The sequence below is a fragment of the Ornithorhynchus anatinus genome, chromosome 10 (genome assembly GCF_004115215.2).
Source record: "Ornithorhynchus anatinus isolate Pmale09 chromosome 10, mOrnAna1.pri.v4, whole genome shotgun sequence".
In the NCBI taxonomy this organism is placed as follows: Eukaryota; Metazoa; Chordata; class Mammalia; order Monotremata; family Ornithorhynchidae; genus Ornithorhynchus; species Ornithorhynchus anatinus.
In genome coordinates, this window is record NC_041737.1 from 27,216,376 (window position 1) to 27,229,737 (window position 13,362).

At 40.3% G+C, this 13,362-nt stretch overlaps 1 non-coding gene across 1 annotated transcript; it reads left to right on the forward strand.

Moving 5' to 3' along the window:
* The first annotated feature begins 328 nt into the window (after positions 1 to 328).
* Positions 329 to 466, forward strand: LOC114814948. The gene has a single exon (XR_003762742.1). It is a non-coding gene; the product is annotated as a small nucleolar RNA SNORA7 (small nucleolar RNA).
* Positions 467 to 13,362: the final 12,896 nt, after the last annotated feature.

The following is a 13,362-nucleotide window of genomic DNA, read 5'->3' on the forward strand; positions in this document are numbered from 1 at the left end:
CTTTTTGTGAGACACATATTTAGGAATGTAAGAAAATCTCTCTAAAGTTATTTCTATTAAAAATATACTATTCACAGCCTAAAATGATTAAATCATACTATCACAGATTTCAAAGGAGCTTCCAGAAATCAACAAGGTAGCTTCATCTCCACCAACTTCAGTTAACTGGTTATCTCCCAAGTTTCTTACAAATTACTAGAGAGAAGATATCACTGAGGTTTTTTTTTGTGTTTTTGTGGGGTTTTTTTTGGAAGTGCTTATGAGTTCTTACTCTGATGGTGACTGTGAACAAGGCAGACTTGGAACTTTCAGATCAAATGATGATAATAACCTCTCAGAGTCGCACCTGTAGAATTTCCAGTACTCTACCAGTCTCGGCTACAAGAGGGAGAGTCAAGCAGAGGCCTACCCATTCCATTGCTAGCTTGGGCAGTGGCTAGCAAGTGGAAGGCAATCTGCTAGAAGTCAAAACTCACCATGCTGGGCAGCAATGGCAGAGGAAAGAGTCGAGGGCAGAGACTCGCGTTTACTGCACGGAAGGCAGCAGTGGTAAACCACTTCCATATTTTTACCAAGAAAACACTATGGATACATTACCAGAATGATTGCAGATAGACAGCAGGATGTTCTGGGAGAGATGATCTGTGGTGTCACTATGAGTAGGAAACAACTTGACGGCATAAGACAAGAATGATAATAGAGGAGAAGTGTGGACTAATAAATAGAGCATGGACCTGAGAGTCAGAAGGAACTGAGTTCTAATTCCAGCTCTGAGGCTTGTCTGTTTTGTGACCTTGGGCAAGTCACATAAATTCTCTGTACCTCAGCTACCTCAGTTGTGAAATGGGGATTAAGACTGTGAGGCCCATGTGGAACAGATACTGTGTCCAACCTGATTTGCTTGTATCTACCCAAGCACTTAGTTCAGTGCCTAGTGCATAGTAAGTGCTTAACAAATCCCACAATTATTATTACTGTCATTATTGTTATAAGCGAAGTATTTATATGCCAAGTTCTGGCAAAGATATTGCTGATGCTATTTGTAGAAGAAGAGTACACACTGAGACATTTTCAACAACATATCACTAACTAGGTGAGCCCTACTAGGACCCCTAGGAATTTTTGTTACCATCCATTTGAAACTCTTTTAGGAAACTTGACATAGTTAGGGGTGGTCATTGTTATTGATCATTTCTAGAGTTAATTTTGTAAGTAGTTTACTTTCACCAAAAATTACTTATTCCTGTTTTCCCACCAAAAGAAGCATTTTAGGAACCCTGTCAAAATTAAGATGAACATAAAGCAAAAAAATATTTTTCAATAGATGAAAACATTTAGAACTTTATTGTTTAACAATTTCAAAACTTTAGAATTTTTCATTTTTATATTCAAATTTCTGTTAGTCTAAAACAATATATTAGGTAGAAAGTTTGTGTGGTACTTATAAAATTAATCAATCAATAAATCATATTTATTAAGCACTTACTATATGCAGAGCACTGAACTAAGTGCTTGGGAGATTATGTTATAACTGAGTTGGTAGACATTCCCTGCCACCGTAGTTTGCAATTTAGTGGGGGAAACACATTAAAATAAATGAAAGAAAATAAAAATTATATATTTATATACATATATAAATATGAAAAGCATAATTGTGTGGCTAGATTATCAAAAGTAGTTTTTATGATCTTTAAGTGCTTGCTATGTAACAGGTACTGTAAATAATTGATCACATCTACATAGTATTAAAATCTCCATAATTTTGGAACTAGTACTGACATTACTCTTTGGTATGAAAGCATAAATAAATATATGCAGTGGACTCAATAATGATACTACTCCATATGAACTCGAATAGGTTTTCTTTACCATTCTCCTTCATCTCTAGAGGCCCATACTCTTTTGTCCCTCTTCATTCTTTTCCAAGTCTTGATACCTGTCTCAGTTTGGGGAACATGCAAATGGTACTTGCTTAATCAACACAACTGATTGATTGATTGATTGATCATTCATCATGAAACTGTGTCTCAGACTGAAAAATAAAGATGACTTAGCTCCTGGTCATAGTCGCAATCTCAAATAATCAATATCACTTAATAAGCACTTACTGTATGCAAATCAATGAATTCAGTGCTTGGGAGAGTACAATACAATAGACGTGTTCCCTGCTTACAGTGGTGCTTACAGTTTAAAGACTCTACAGTCTACAGTCTCTTGCTATGGTTGTTACTTTTTTATGTCAGAAATAAGGCTACTTTATTTATTACTCTTACCCTATATGTCCTATTACTAATATAAATACTCAGGTCTATATAGCTGATGCTATTGTTTTTCTGTGTTACAACATATGTCTCCCTTCACAACGTGGACATTTTCTCTATAGTATTACTTTCTCTCCAGATGGAAATGTGGAAATCAATGGTGATGCAGTAATTAACTGCTAAGTTTTTCTTCACTTAGCTCATGCTGTTTCGTTATTAACTAGTTACGGTTTCCAGCATCCCTGTTAAGCTTCCTATGCCAAAGAAACATTTCATGAAAGTAAAGGTAAATATTTTCCATAAAAACGAAAAGGTAGAAACACAAAAATCTTTTTCTCTAAATCCAAAACCCCTGTTGACATAGACCATTTTTAGGTTCTAGTTAAGTATCGTCTCTGAAATAGCAGGCTGCCAGCCTGGACTACCAGCCCAGAAATTGTTCTTCTATCTTAAACCTTCTATTTAACTAGCTAATTTCCTGCTACAACTGAGCCCGCACACTTCACTCCTCTAATATCAATCTCATTGTACCTTAATTTTGACTGCTTTGTGCCAACTACTTCCTTATGTTTGTGTTCTGGTCTGGAACCCCCTCCCCTTTCATGGATGATAGACCACGACTTTTCCTATTTTGAATGTCTTATTAAAATCACATCTCCTTTAAGTGACCTATCCCAACTAAGCCCTCATTTCCCTACTCCTTCCATTACTTATACCTATCTTCAACACTTATGTTTACTCAACTGGATATTCAATTATTTTATTTTGATTTTGATTGTAAATACTTTTATGTCTGTCTCCCCCTTTAGAGTACAAGCTCCTTATGGGGAGGGTATATGTTATTTACTTGTTCTATATTTACCAAGCACTTAGTAGAAGTATCATGGCCTAGAAGAAAGAGGTCTGGGTTCTTATCCTGACTTCATCACTTGCTTGCTCTGCAACCTAAGGTCAAATCACTTAACCGCTTTGTGACTCATTTCTCTCATCTGCAAAATGGGAATTGCAAACCAATTCTCCCTCCTACTTAGATTGTGAGCCTGTTATGGGACCTGATTACCTTGTGTCTACCCCAGTGCATAGTGCAGTCTTTGGCACATAGAAAGTGTGGTGCGCTGTACCCAGTGAACACTCAATAAATCATATTACTACTACTAATGCTACTTCCCTGTACTCCTGTTTTGCTGTTACTGCTGCTCTTAATACAACTACTTTTATACTGGTTTTTGCCAGAAGAAATAATCTTTTCTATACTTCAACCAGCTTTGACTGCCATTTACATCAGTGGATCACATCTTATCTTCCCATCCAAATCCTGTCCTCTCCCGGACTTTTCATTCATTCATTCATTCAATAGTATTTATTGAGCACTTATTATGTGCAGAGCACTGTACTAAGCGCTTGGAATGAACAAGTCGGCAACAGATAGAGACAGTCCCTGCCGTTTGACGGGCTTACAGTCTAATCGGGGGAGACGGACAGACAAGAACAATGGCAATAAATAGAGTCAAGGGGAAGAACATCTCGTAAAAACAATGGCAACTAAATAGAATCAAGGCAATGTACAATTCATTAACAAAATAAATAGGGTAATGGAAATATATACAGTTGAGCGGATGAGTACAGTGCTGTGGGGATGGGAAGGGAGAGGTGGAGGAGCAGAGGGTAAGGGGGAAAAGAGGGTTTAGCTGCAGAGAGGTAAAGGGGGGTGGCAGAGGAAGTAGAGGGAGAAGAGGAGCTCAGTCTGGGAAGGCCTCTTGGAGGAGGTGAGTTTTAAGTAGGGTTTTGAAGAGGGGAAGAGAATCAGTTTGGCGGAGGTGAGGAGGGAGGGCATTCCAGGACCGCGGGAGGACGTGGCCCAGGGGTCGACGGCGGGATAGGCGAGACCAAGGGACGGTGAGGAGGTGGGCGGCGGAGGAGCGGAGTGTGCGGGGTGGGTGGTAGAGAGAAGGGAGGAGAGGTAGGAAGGGGCAAGGTGATGGAGAGCCTTGAAGCCTAGAGTGAGGAGTTTTTGTTTGGAGCGGAGGTTGATAGGCAACCACTGGAGTTGTTTAAGAAGGGGAGTGACATGCCCAGATCGTTTCTGCAGGAAGATGAGCCGGGCACGGAGTGGAGAATAGACTGGAGCGGGGCGAGAGAGGAGGAAGGGAGGTCAGAGAGAAGGCTGACACAGTAGTCTAGCCGGGATATAACGAGAGCCTGTAGCAGTAAGGTAGCCATTTGGGTGGAGAGGAAAGGGCGGATCTTGGTGATATTGTAAAGGTGAAACCGGCAGGTCTTGGTAACGGATAGGATGTGTGGGGTAAACGAGAGAGACAAGTCAAGGATGATACCGAGATTGCGGGCCTGAGAGACGGGAAGGATGGTCGTGCCATCCACGGTGATAGAGAAGTCTGGGAGAGGACCGGGTTTGGGAGGGAAGATGAGGAGCTCAGTCTTGCTCATGTTGAGTTTTAGGTGACGGGCCGACATCCAGGTGGAGACGTCCTGGAGGCAGGAGGAGATGCGAGCCTGAAGGGAGGGGGAGAGGATGGGGTGGAGATGTAGATGTAGGTGGAGATGTAGGTGGAGATGGAGATGTAGGGGTGGAACGCGTGTCATCTGCGTAGAGATGGTAGTCAAAGCCGTGAGAGCGAATGAGTTCACCGAGGGAGTGAGTGTAAATGGAGAACAGAAGAGGGCCAAGAACTGACCCTTGAGGAACTCCAACAGTTAAAGGATGGGAGGGGGAGGAGGCGCCAGCGAAGGAGACCGAGAATGACCGGCCAGAGAGGTAAGAGGAGAACCAGGAGAAGATGGAGTCCGTGAAGCCAAGGTGAGATAAGGTATGGAGGAGGAGGGGATGGTCGACAGTGTCAAAGGCAGCAGAGAGGTCAAGGAGGATTAGAATGGAGTAGGAGCCATTGGATTTGGCAAGAAGGAGGTCATGGGTGACCTTAGAGAGAGCAGTCTCGGTAGATTGGAGGGGACGGAAGCCAGATTGGAGGGGGTCTAGGAGAGAATGGGAGTTAAGGAATTCTAAGCATCGATTGTAGACGACTCGTTCTAGGATTTTGGAAAGGAAGGGTAGTAGGGAGATAGGGCGATAGCTGGAGGGGGAAGTGGGGTCAAGAGTGGGTTTTTTTAGGATGGGGGAGACGTGGGCATGTTTGAAGGCAGCGGGGAAGGAGCCATTGGAGATTGAGTGGTTAAAAATAGAAGTTAAGGAAGGGAGGAGGGCAGGGGCGATGGTTTTAATAAGGTGAGAGGGAATGGGGTCCGAGGCGCAGGTGGAGGGGGTAGCACTTGTGAGGAGGGAGGAAATCTCCTCTGAGGATACTGGAGGGAAGGATGGGAAAGTAGGGGAGAGTGTTGATGGGGGGGAGGGGAGACGCGGAGGGGTGACTTTGGGGAGCTCAGACCTGATTGTGTTGATTTTCGTGAGGATCACTGTAGACAGCAATACCATTCTTTCCGTCTCACAATCCCGTAATCTTGGCATTATCTTTGACTCTGCTCTTTCATTCAAGCCACATATTCAATCCTTCACCAAATCCTTTTGGTCTCACCTTCACAATATCACTAAAATCCACCCTTCCCACTCCAACGAAACAGCTACCATATTAATACAATCATTCACCCTATCCCACCTAGATTACTGCATCAGCCTCCTTTCTGACCTCCCAACCTTCTGCCTCTCCCCACTCAAGTCCATACTTCACTCTGCTACCCAGTTCATCTTTCTACAGAAAAGTACAGGATGTCACCCCTCCTCCTCAAAAATCTCCAGTGGTTGCCTATTCACCTCCTTATCAAACCAAAACTCCTCAACATTGGCTTTAAATAATTCCATCACCTCGCCCTCTCCTACCACTCTTTGCTTCTCTCCTTTTACAACCCAGCCTGCACACTTGACTACTCTGGTGTTAACCTTCTCATTGTGCCTCAGTTGCGCCTGTCTCATTGCTGACCCCTGACTCTCATTTTACCTCTGGCCTGGAATGCCCTCCCTCCTCAAATCTCCCCCCTTCAAAGCCTTCAAAGGTACATCTCTTACAAGAGGCCTTCCCAGGCTAATCTCCACTTTTCCTCATCCCCCACTCCCTTCTGTGTCACCCTGACTTGCTCCCTTTGCTTTTCCCCCTTCCTGCCCCACAGCACTCATGTATATATCTGTAATTTTATTTATTTATATTGATGTCTGTTTATTTGTATTGATATATGTCTCTCCCCCTCTAGACTCTGAGCTCGTTGTAGGCAGGGATTGTCTCTATTTATTGCTGCACTGTACTTACCAAAGGACTTAATACTGTGCTCTGCACACAGTAAGTGCTCAAGAGATTGAATGAATGAATTTTTTGCAACTAGTCTCACAGTTACTCTTTTCCATAATCAAAGCAAGTGCTTACTATCAATCAGTGAGTGGCTACTATGTGCATCATACTGCATTAAGTGCTTGAGAGAGTGCAGAGAAAGAGAATACATGGTTCTGCCCACAGATGGCTTGCAAACTGAGGGAAATAGCAGACATCAACTATTTACAAATAATAGGAGGAAGAGGAAGAACAAGGAAACAACAGGCAATAACATGAGTATGTCAGAATTAAATGGTTGAATAAAAAATGGAATGTCCATTTGAATTATACATTTACTATCCTCACAGATGTTTCATAAAGCATGCTGTTAGTCAAAGAGAGACCACATTAGAGAGTGTGGATAACTCAGTGCAACTAACACTACAACTGCAAATACAAATCAAGTGCATGTCCCACTGGTGTTAACATATATAGTCATCTGATTTCCAATATATACTGGAGTTTTATGTAATATAGTAAGTTCTAATCTTATGTCTTACTGAGGAGAGCAGTGCCACTAAATAGAACCCTTTGTATCCAGAAACACTAGGTAGAAATGTTCTGCTCACCCAAATGGGTAAGTGGCCAAATAGATTGTAAGCTAATAAGCTAGTCTGCCTCCCTGAGAAACAGATCTATTGTACTCCCAACCATTCAGGACAATATTCCGCACATAATAAGGACTCTATAAATATTCTTGATTGATTCAAAATATGCCATACTATATTTTCATAGTGTGGAAGATATTTCTTTCTAATATTATACTCTTGGATAGAATATCACTGTCAACAGATATAGTTTTGAACACATAACATACATATATACATAACGTTAGCATACAGAGATGTATGTATTATGTTGTGTACAGTGCAATCCTACAAACAGCGATGATGTAACTGAAAAGGCTTCTCTGCAAATTTGACATTCATGGCCTCAATATGAATACATAAAAGAAGTCTTTTGTCATATTGATGTGTTGGTCAGTCTACTCCTCTTCTACTTTGTGTATTCATGCATTATTGACTAATGAACAGACTAAGTAGCATAATTTGGTAAAATTCAGTTTGGTGTTGCTGCTGAAGATTTTTGGAAATGTATAAAAGTGCTCCAACTTCAAGCTGGTACATAAGTTCAGCCTTATTGTTATTTGTCCAAAATGCTGTCTGACTCCAAACAGTTCAGTCATCTGTATTTCTTCTTGTTTATGTTCCTCCAGATTTGTTTTAGCAACACAAGTTACTCTAGAAATTTCACTGGTAATTCATTTTAATGATAACCATAGTCTTTTTTGTTAAGATTTATCTATGATATAGTTGGTGAGGCTATCATAGGCTAATGCTAGTACTTTGAAATATGTCATTGTCATTTCAAGTCTGGGCAGTTTCAAGTGACTAGATGAGACCCACAGCTTCTTCAATCTCTAGGTTTTGATTATGTTTATACAGTATCCTTGGACAGGCACCAAGATGAGTGATGGTTTTCTTAACCCACACTGTTTGGTGGAATTATATTGCCTGAAAAAGAAGTGTGGGATTTTAGGCAGATATAGGCAGGCTTGCCCCCTAATCTTTCTTTCTCTCTACTTCTCCCTATGCCCCAAAACTCAAGACTGTAAATTCCTTGTGGTCAGTGAATGTTTCTACCTACTCTATGTTGTATTATCCCAAGCACTTAGTATAATGCTCTGCACAAAGTATATGCTCAATAAATAGAACAACTGATCAATTACTCATCCTACTGTCTCTCACTATTATAAATGAGAAGCAGCATAGCATAGTAAACAGAGCATGGGCAAGCCTGGTAGTCAGAATGTCAAGGTTTCTAATCCTGACTATGATACTTGTTTCCTTTGTGACCTTGGGTAAGTTGCTTTCCTTCTCTGGGTCTCAGTTACCTCATCTGTAAAATGGGGATTGAGACTGTGAGCCCCACATGGGACAGGGACTGTGTCCAACCTGATTTGCTTGATTCTACCCCAGTGCTTAATACAGAGCCTGGCACATAGTAAGCACTTAACAAATACTAAAACTATTATTGTAATAAATGCACACTATTAGCAAGCTTGATTTAGGGATATTGAAAGCCCACAAACAAATATGTTGGACTTCAATTTTAGGAATAAATTATCCCCACAGTAACAATAAATTGACACATAAATAAGAAATGAGGGGTTTTAAAATAAAATTTCTAAAGGATAGATAGGGAAGACGCTGCTCTGATATGGCCCTGAGGACAAATTCGATCTTTATGTAATAACTTCTTGAATAAAACTGATGAATCAGAGCACCCATACAAGACCAATGTCCTTGAAAGCTAAATAATCTTGGACAGAAAACTGAATTATTGGTTGTTTTAATTTTCTTAGGAGTGGTATCATCCTCCGAAAACCAACAGAGATTGTCTTACCTAACTTTTAACATCTAACCTCAATTAAAAATCAGCATTATCTTGTTCAAAATGTTGCAACATAGAAAAGATAAAATAATTATCAATCAGTTCCAGTAGAATTTATTGGGTGTCTCTTAGCTATCGAGCCCTATAGTAGGAACCCAAGGAATATATGAAAGAAGTAAATAACACATTATGAAATTTATAGAATAATCAAACTATGCAAGATGAGATTTGTCATTCTAACTACTGGATTGAATGTCTCCAGACAACTGCTTTGGATCCTTTTGGCTTAATATGGACCCACAGACTTTTGACTGACTCCGCAATGAAACGTTATGGTGAGTTGTGTCCATTCATTAAATTAATTGAAGTAAAACATTCACAATATCAGCTAAAGAGGGAAATTCAGGATTCAAAGGAAGACATAATTCTCTCTTAAGAGCATTTGGAACCAACTCAAATAAATTAATCAATTTACTGAGTGCCTATTATGTGCAGAGCACTGTACTAAGTGCTTGGGAGAGTCCAATAGAATTAATGGACATGATCTTTGCTCTTATGGAGTTTACCGTTGAGTAGGGAGGATGGACATTAAGATAATTTACAGATAAAAGGAAGAAGGAAAAGGAGGTTATTTGTTCCTTAGTAAGTCTTAAGAAATAGGGAATGTAGCATATGTACTAAAGTGGAATCAGAGTTTGCAATTCCTTAAGTGCTTCTGTGGTGCAGAAGTGCTGATCAGACAGCAGTGGGAACCTTAGTGGAAGGGATTATAGAATATTTAGAGACAGTCTCCTGGAGGAGATGTAATTTCAAATAGTCTTTGAAAATAGAGTTGTCATCTGTCAAAGGGATTTGAAAGTGAAAGGGATTTCCAAGCACAGAAGAGAGATAGTAAGAAGTCACTAGTGGGAAAAATAAGAAGTCATAGTGAGGTTAGTTTGAGATGTGTGCAAAGTGTGAGCTAGGGTGTACTGTGAGAATAGAATAGCTAAAATGGAGAAAGTGAATAGAGTGATTTAGAGTCAATGGTGACGTGTTCCTTCTTGATATGTTGAGGAATGGGTTCCCATTGAGATTTGGGTTTTTTTGAGGACTGAACATGGATGCCAAACAATGTTCTAGAATAATGATCCAAAGAGTGAAGTGTAGATTGCAGAAATAAGAGATTAGAGGTAGGGAAACTTGTAAGAAGGTTGATGAGGTAGTCAAGCTGGCATATAATAAGTATTTTGACCAATGAAGTGGTCGCATGGATGGAGAATAAATGTTGGAGAAGAAGATCTGTCAGGATTTAGTAATAGACTGATTCTGAGAGTTGAAATCAATCAATCAATTGTATTTACTGAGCACTTACTGTTAGCAAAGCACTGTATTAACTGCATTGCTGAGTACAATTCAACAGAGTTGGTAGACATGATCCCTGCCCACCACAAGCTTATGTCACTGAGAGAGGGGTGGATAAAGGGAGCAAATCTAAGTGTAAAGGCAATGCAGAAGGGATTGGGAGAAGTTGGAAATAAGGGTTTAATCAGAAAAGGTCTGAGATATGCTTTTAATAAGACTTCAAAGATGGGAAGAGTGATCATCTGTCAGATATGAAGAGGGAAGGAGTTCCATGCCAGAAGTAAGATATGAGAGAGCGGTCAGTGGTGAGATGGAGCAGCATGGCCTAGTGGATAGAGAACAGGCCTGAAAGTCAAAAAGTCATGGCAAAAGGTTATGGGTTCTAATCCTGGCTCAGCCACTTGTCTGCTATGTGGCCTAGGGCAAGTCACTTTGTTTCTCTGTGTCTCAGTTACCTCATCTGTAAAATGGGGATGGAGACTGTGAGCCCCACATGAGACAGGGACTGTATCCAACCCAATTTGCTTGTATCCACTCCAGAGCTTAGTACAGTGACTGGTACATACTCAGTACTTAATAAATACCACAGTTATTGTTATTATTATTATTGAGCTACAGGGAGTAGGTTGGCACTAGAGGGCCCAAGTAGGTGGACTGGGTTTTAGTAGGAAATCAGGGAAGTAAGGCAGGAAGGGGCAAGATGATTGAGTGCATAAAGCCTATAGAAAGAGAGGAATCAAGGATAATGCAAAGACTGCAGGATTCAGAAGCAAGATGGTGGTGTGATATGAACATAAGATGGAGAAAAGGATTTGGGACAGAAGATGAGTTCAGTTTTGGATATATTCAACTTTCAGTAGCTAGGGAACATGCAAATAGAGATATCCTGTAGGTAGAAAGAAATACAAGATTGCAGAAAAGGAGAGAGGTGAAGGATAGCAAGGTAAATAGTTGATAGAATACCCATGCATCCTCTGAATGTGGAGCTGAAATTGGACATACACAAGCCCAGAGGGCATAAAAAAGCAGTATAGTGAAACACATTCTCACATAATAATGCATAGCAGTAGACACAGGCAGCAATTGGGAGATGGAATTGTTCTCCTAAAACAAAGACTTAAGTTGGGGATGTAGACTTTAAGCTTGTTGTGGTCAGGGCATGTGTTATATAATTATATTGTACTCTCCCAAGCTCTTAAAACAATGTTCTACACACACGCTAAGTGCTCAATAAATTTGAATGACTGACTAGAGTCTAAAAATGAGAGACCTTCAGTGTTGGACAACACATTAGCACAACAAGGATTTATCCTTATTAGTAAACAGTGCTGGAAAGACTGTGGATACCACCCTTTCTGCTACTATACTTGTACCCATGGAGACAGTGCCTTAAAGTTATCCTCAAAATAAGAGACACCCACCTGCACACAACCATATTCAGAAATGAGCAAATTCTGCTTTAATTTTATTTTACTCTATTTAGTTCATCTATTCATTCAATTGTATTTACTGCACACTTTCTGTGAGTAAAACACTATCTTAAGTGCTTGGGAGAGTACAGTATAATAGACACATTCCCTGCTCACAACAAATTTCTACTTAATCTCCCGTTAGTTTGAGTCTTAAGGTAAGGAAGGAAGTACTTGCTTTTTTTTTTTTTTGTATCTGCTTGTGTTTTAAATCACATATTTGTTAACCTTCAAAAACCCAAGGAGAACCTGTGAAAGAATAGATTATTATTACATTAAGACTATTTTGCTCTTTTGTGCAGTTCTCATAACGCCTACCTCGTAAAACATTTAAGAATTTTGTTGAAACATTTTGACTTTAGTAAAGAGAAAAGCAGGAAATAGTACTCAAAGCAAATCCACAAATTCAATCTGAATTCTTAAATTTCTGTTGGCAGCCTATATTAATTATCCTTTAGGTTCAATATGATGTCAATATTGAGACTTAATCCCTGAGTGTGACTGTCTTTGAGAGGGAATCTTTTGGACATTTGCTAATTTTGTCTGTGGAAATACAATTGAGTACCTTTTCTGGCCCTTTGCCCATTGGTGAACATTTTTCAGGCATTTTCAGGCATAATGTCCCAGGACCAGAAGGACATGTGCTTGAACTGTTTCTTCAGTAGTGGTGATGCTTACCATTGAGCCATCCACACACCCTCTGTGCCCAGTGGCATACACTCAACAACAGCTGGTAGGGAAAATGTAAACAGTCTGTGTCATGAAAGAGAATTTCTTTGAAAGCCCAATAGCAGCAGACACCACTGTGCCTTCACCCATGTGGTGAACCATTATTGAACACGATACTCGTATTGGCTTAATATGGCTGGAGAGGATCTTTTCCAATTTATTTTGAAAAACAGGGAAGAAACAAAGCATTTCCAAACAAACAAACCCCCAAAGAACAGTAACATCAACAAAATAAATGCAGAGTTGTTCTTGGCACAGTCAGACCAGATCCAGGAAACCCCCAGAATATCAGAGAAAGACACAGGTGGGTGATTGGTTCAGAAAGCATCTCAGCATCACTGGACTTCTACATTTGGGCAGATGTAAAGGGTCTGATATGAGCAATTGTCTGACTGAAAATATCTCCCCATCATCTGCAGAGGAGGCAAAAACCTTGTCTGCATGAGCCAGCTTGCATGAGGTCATATAGGCTGCTTAGAGCTGTGATACCAACTCCCCATCCAGCCAGTCCACTGCCACAAGTAACATCTTACTTTCTAGGTGATAAATTCTCCTTGTCGCTCAGTGCTCTAATCAGAAGGACATAATATGGAAAGTGATATGGAAAGTGATACTTTTAAGATTGTGAAAGAGCTGGGTTGAAAGGGTTAAAAACCACATTCTGCACTATACCAGACAGGAAGTTAGGAACCGGGTAATCCTGATTTCCAAGAAGCTCTCCTTTTTGGATTGGGCCAGTGGAAAGAAACATAAGACAAGAGGTGGTTTATGCTAATTACTCTGTTTTTGTTATAATGGTATTTAAGCGCTAGATATGTGTCAGGCATTCTA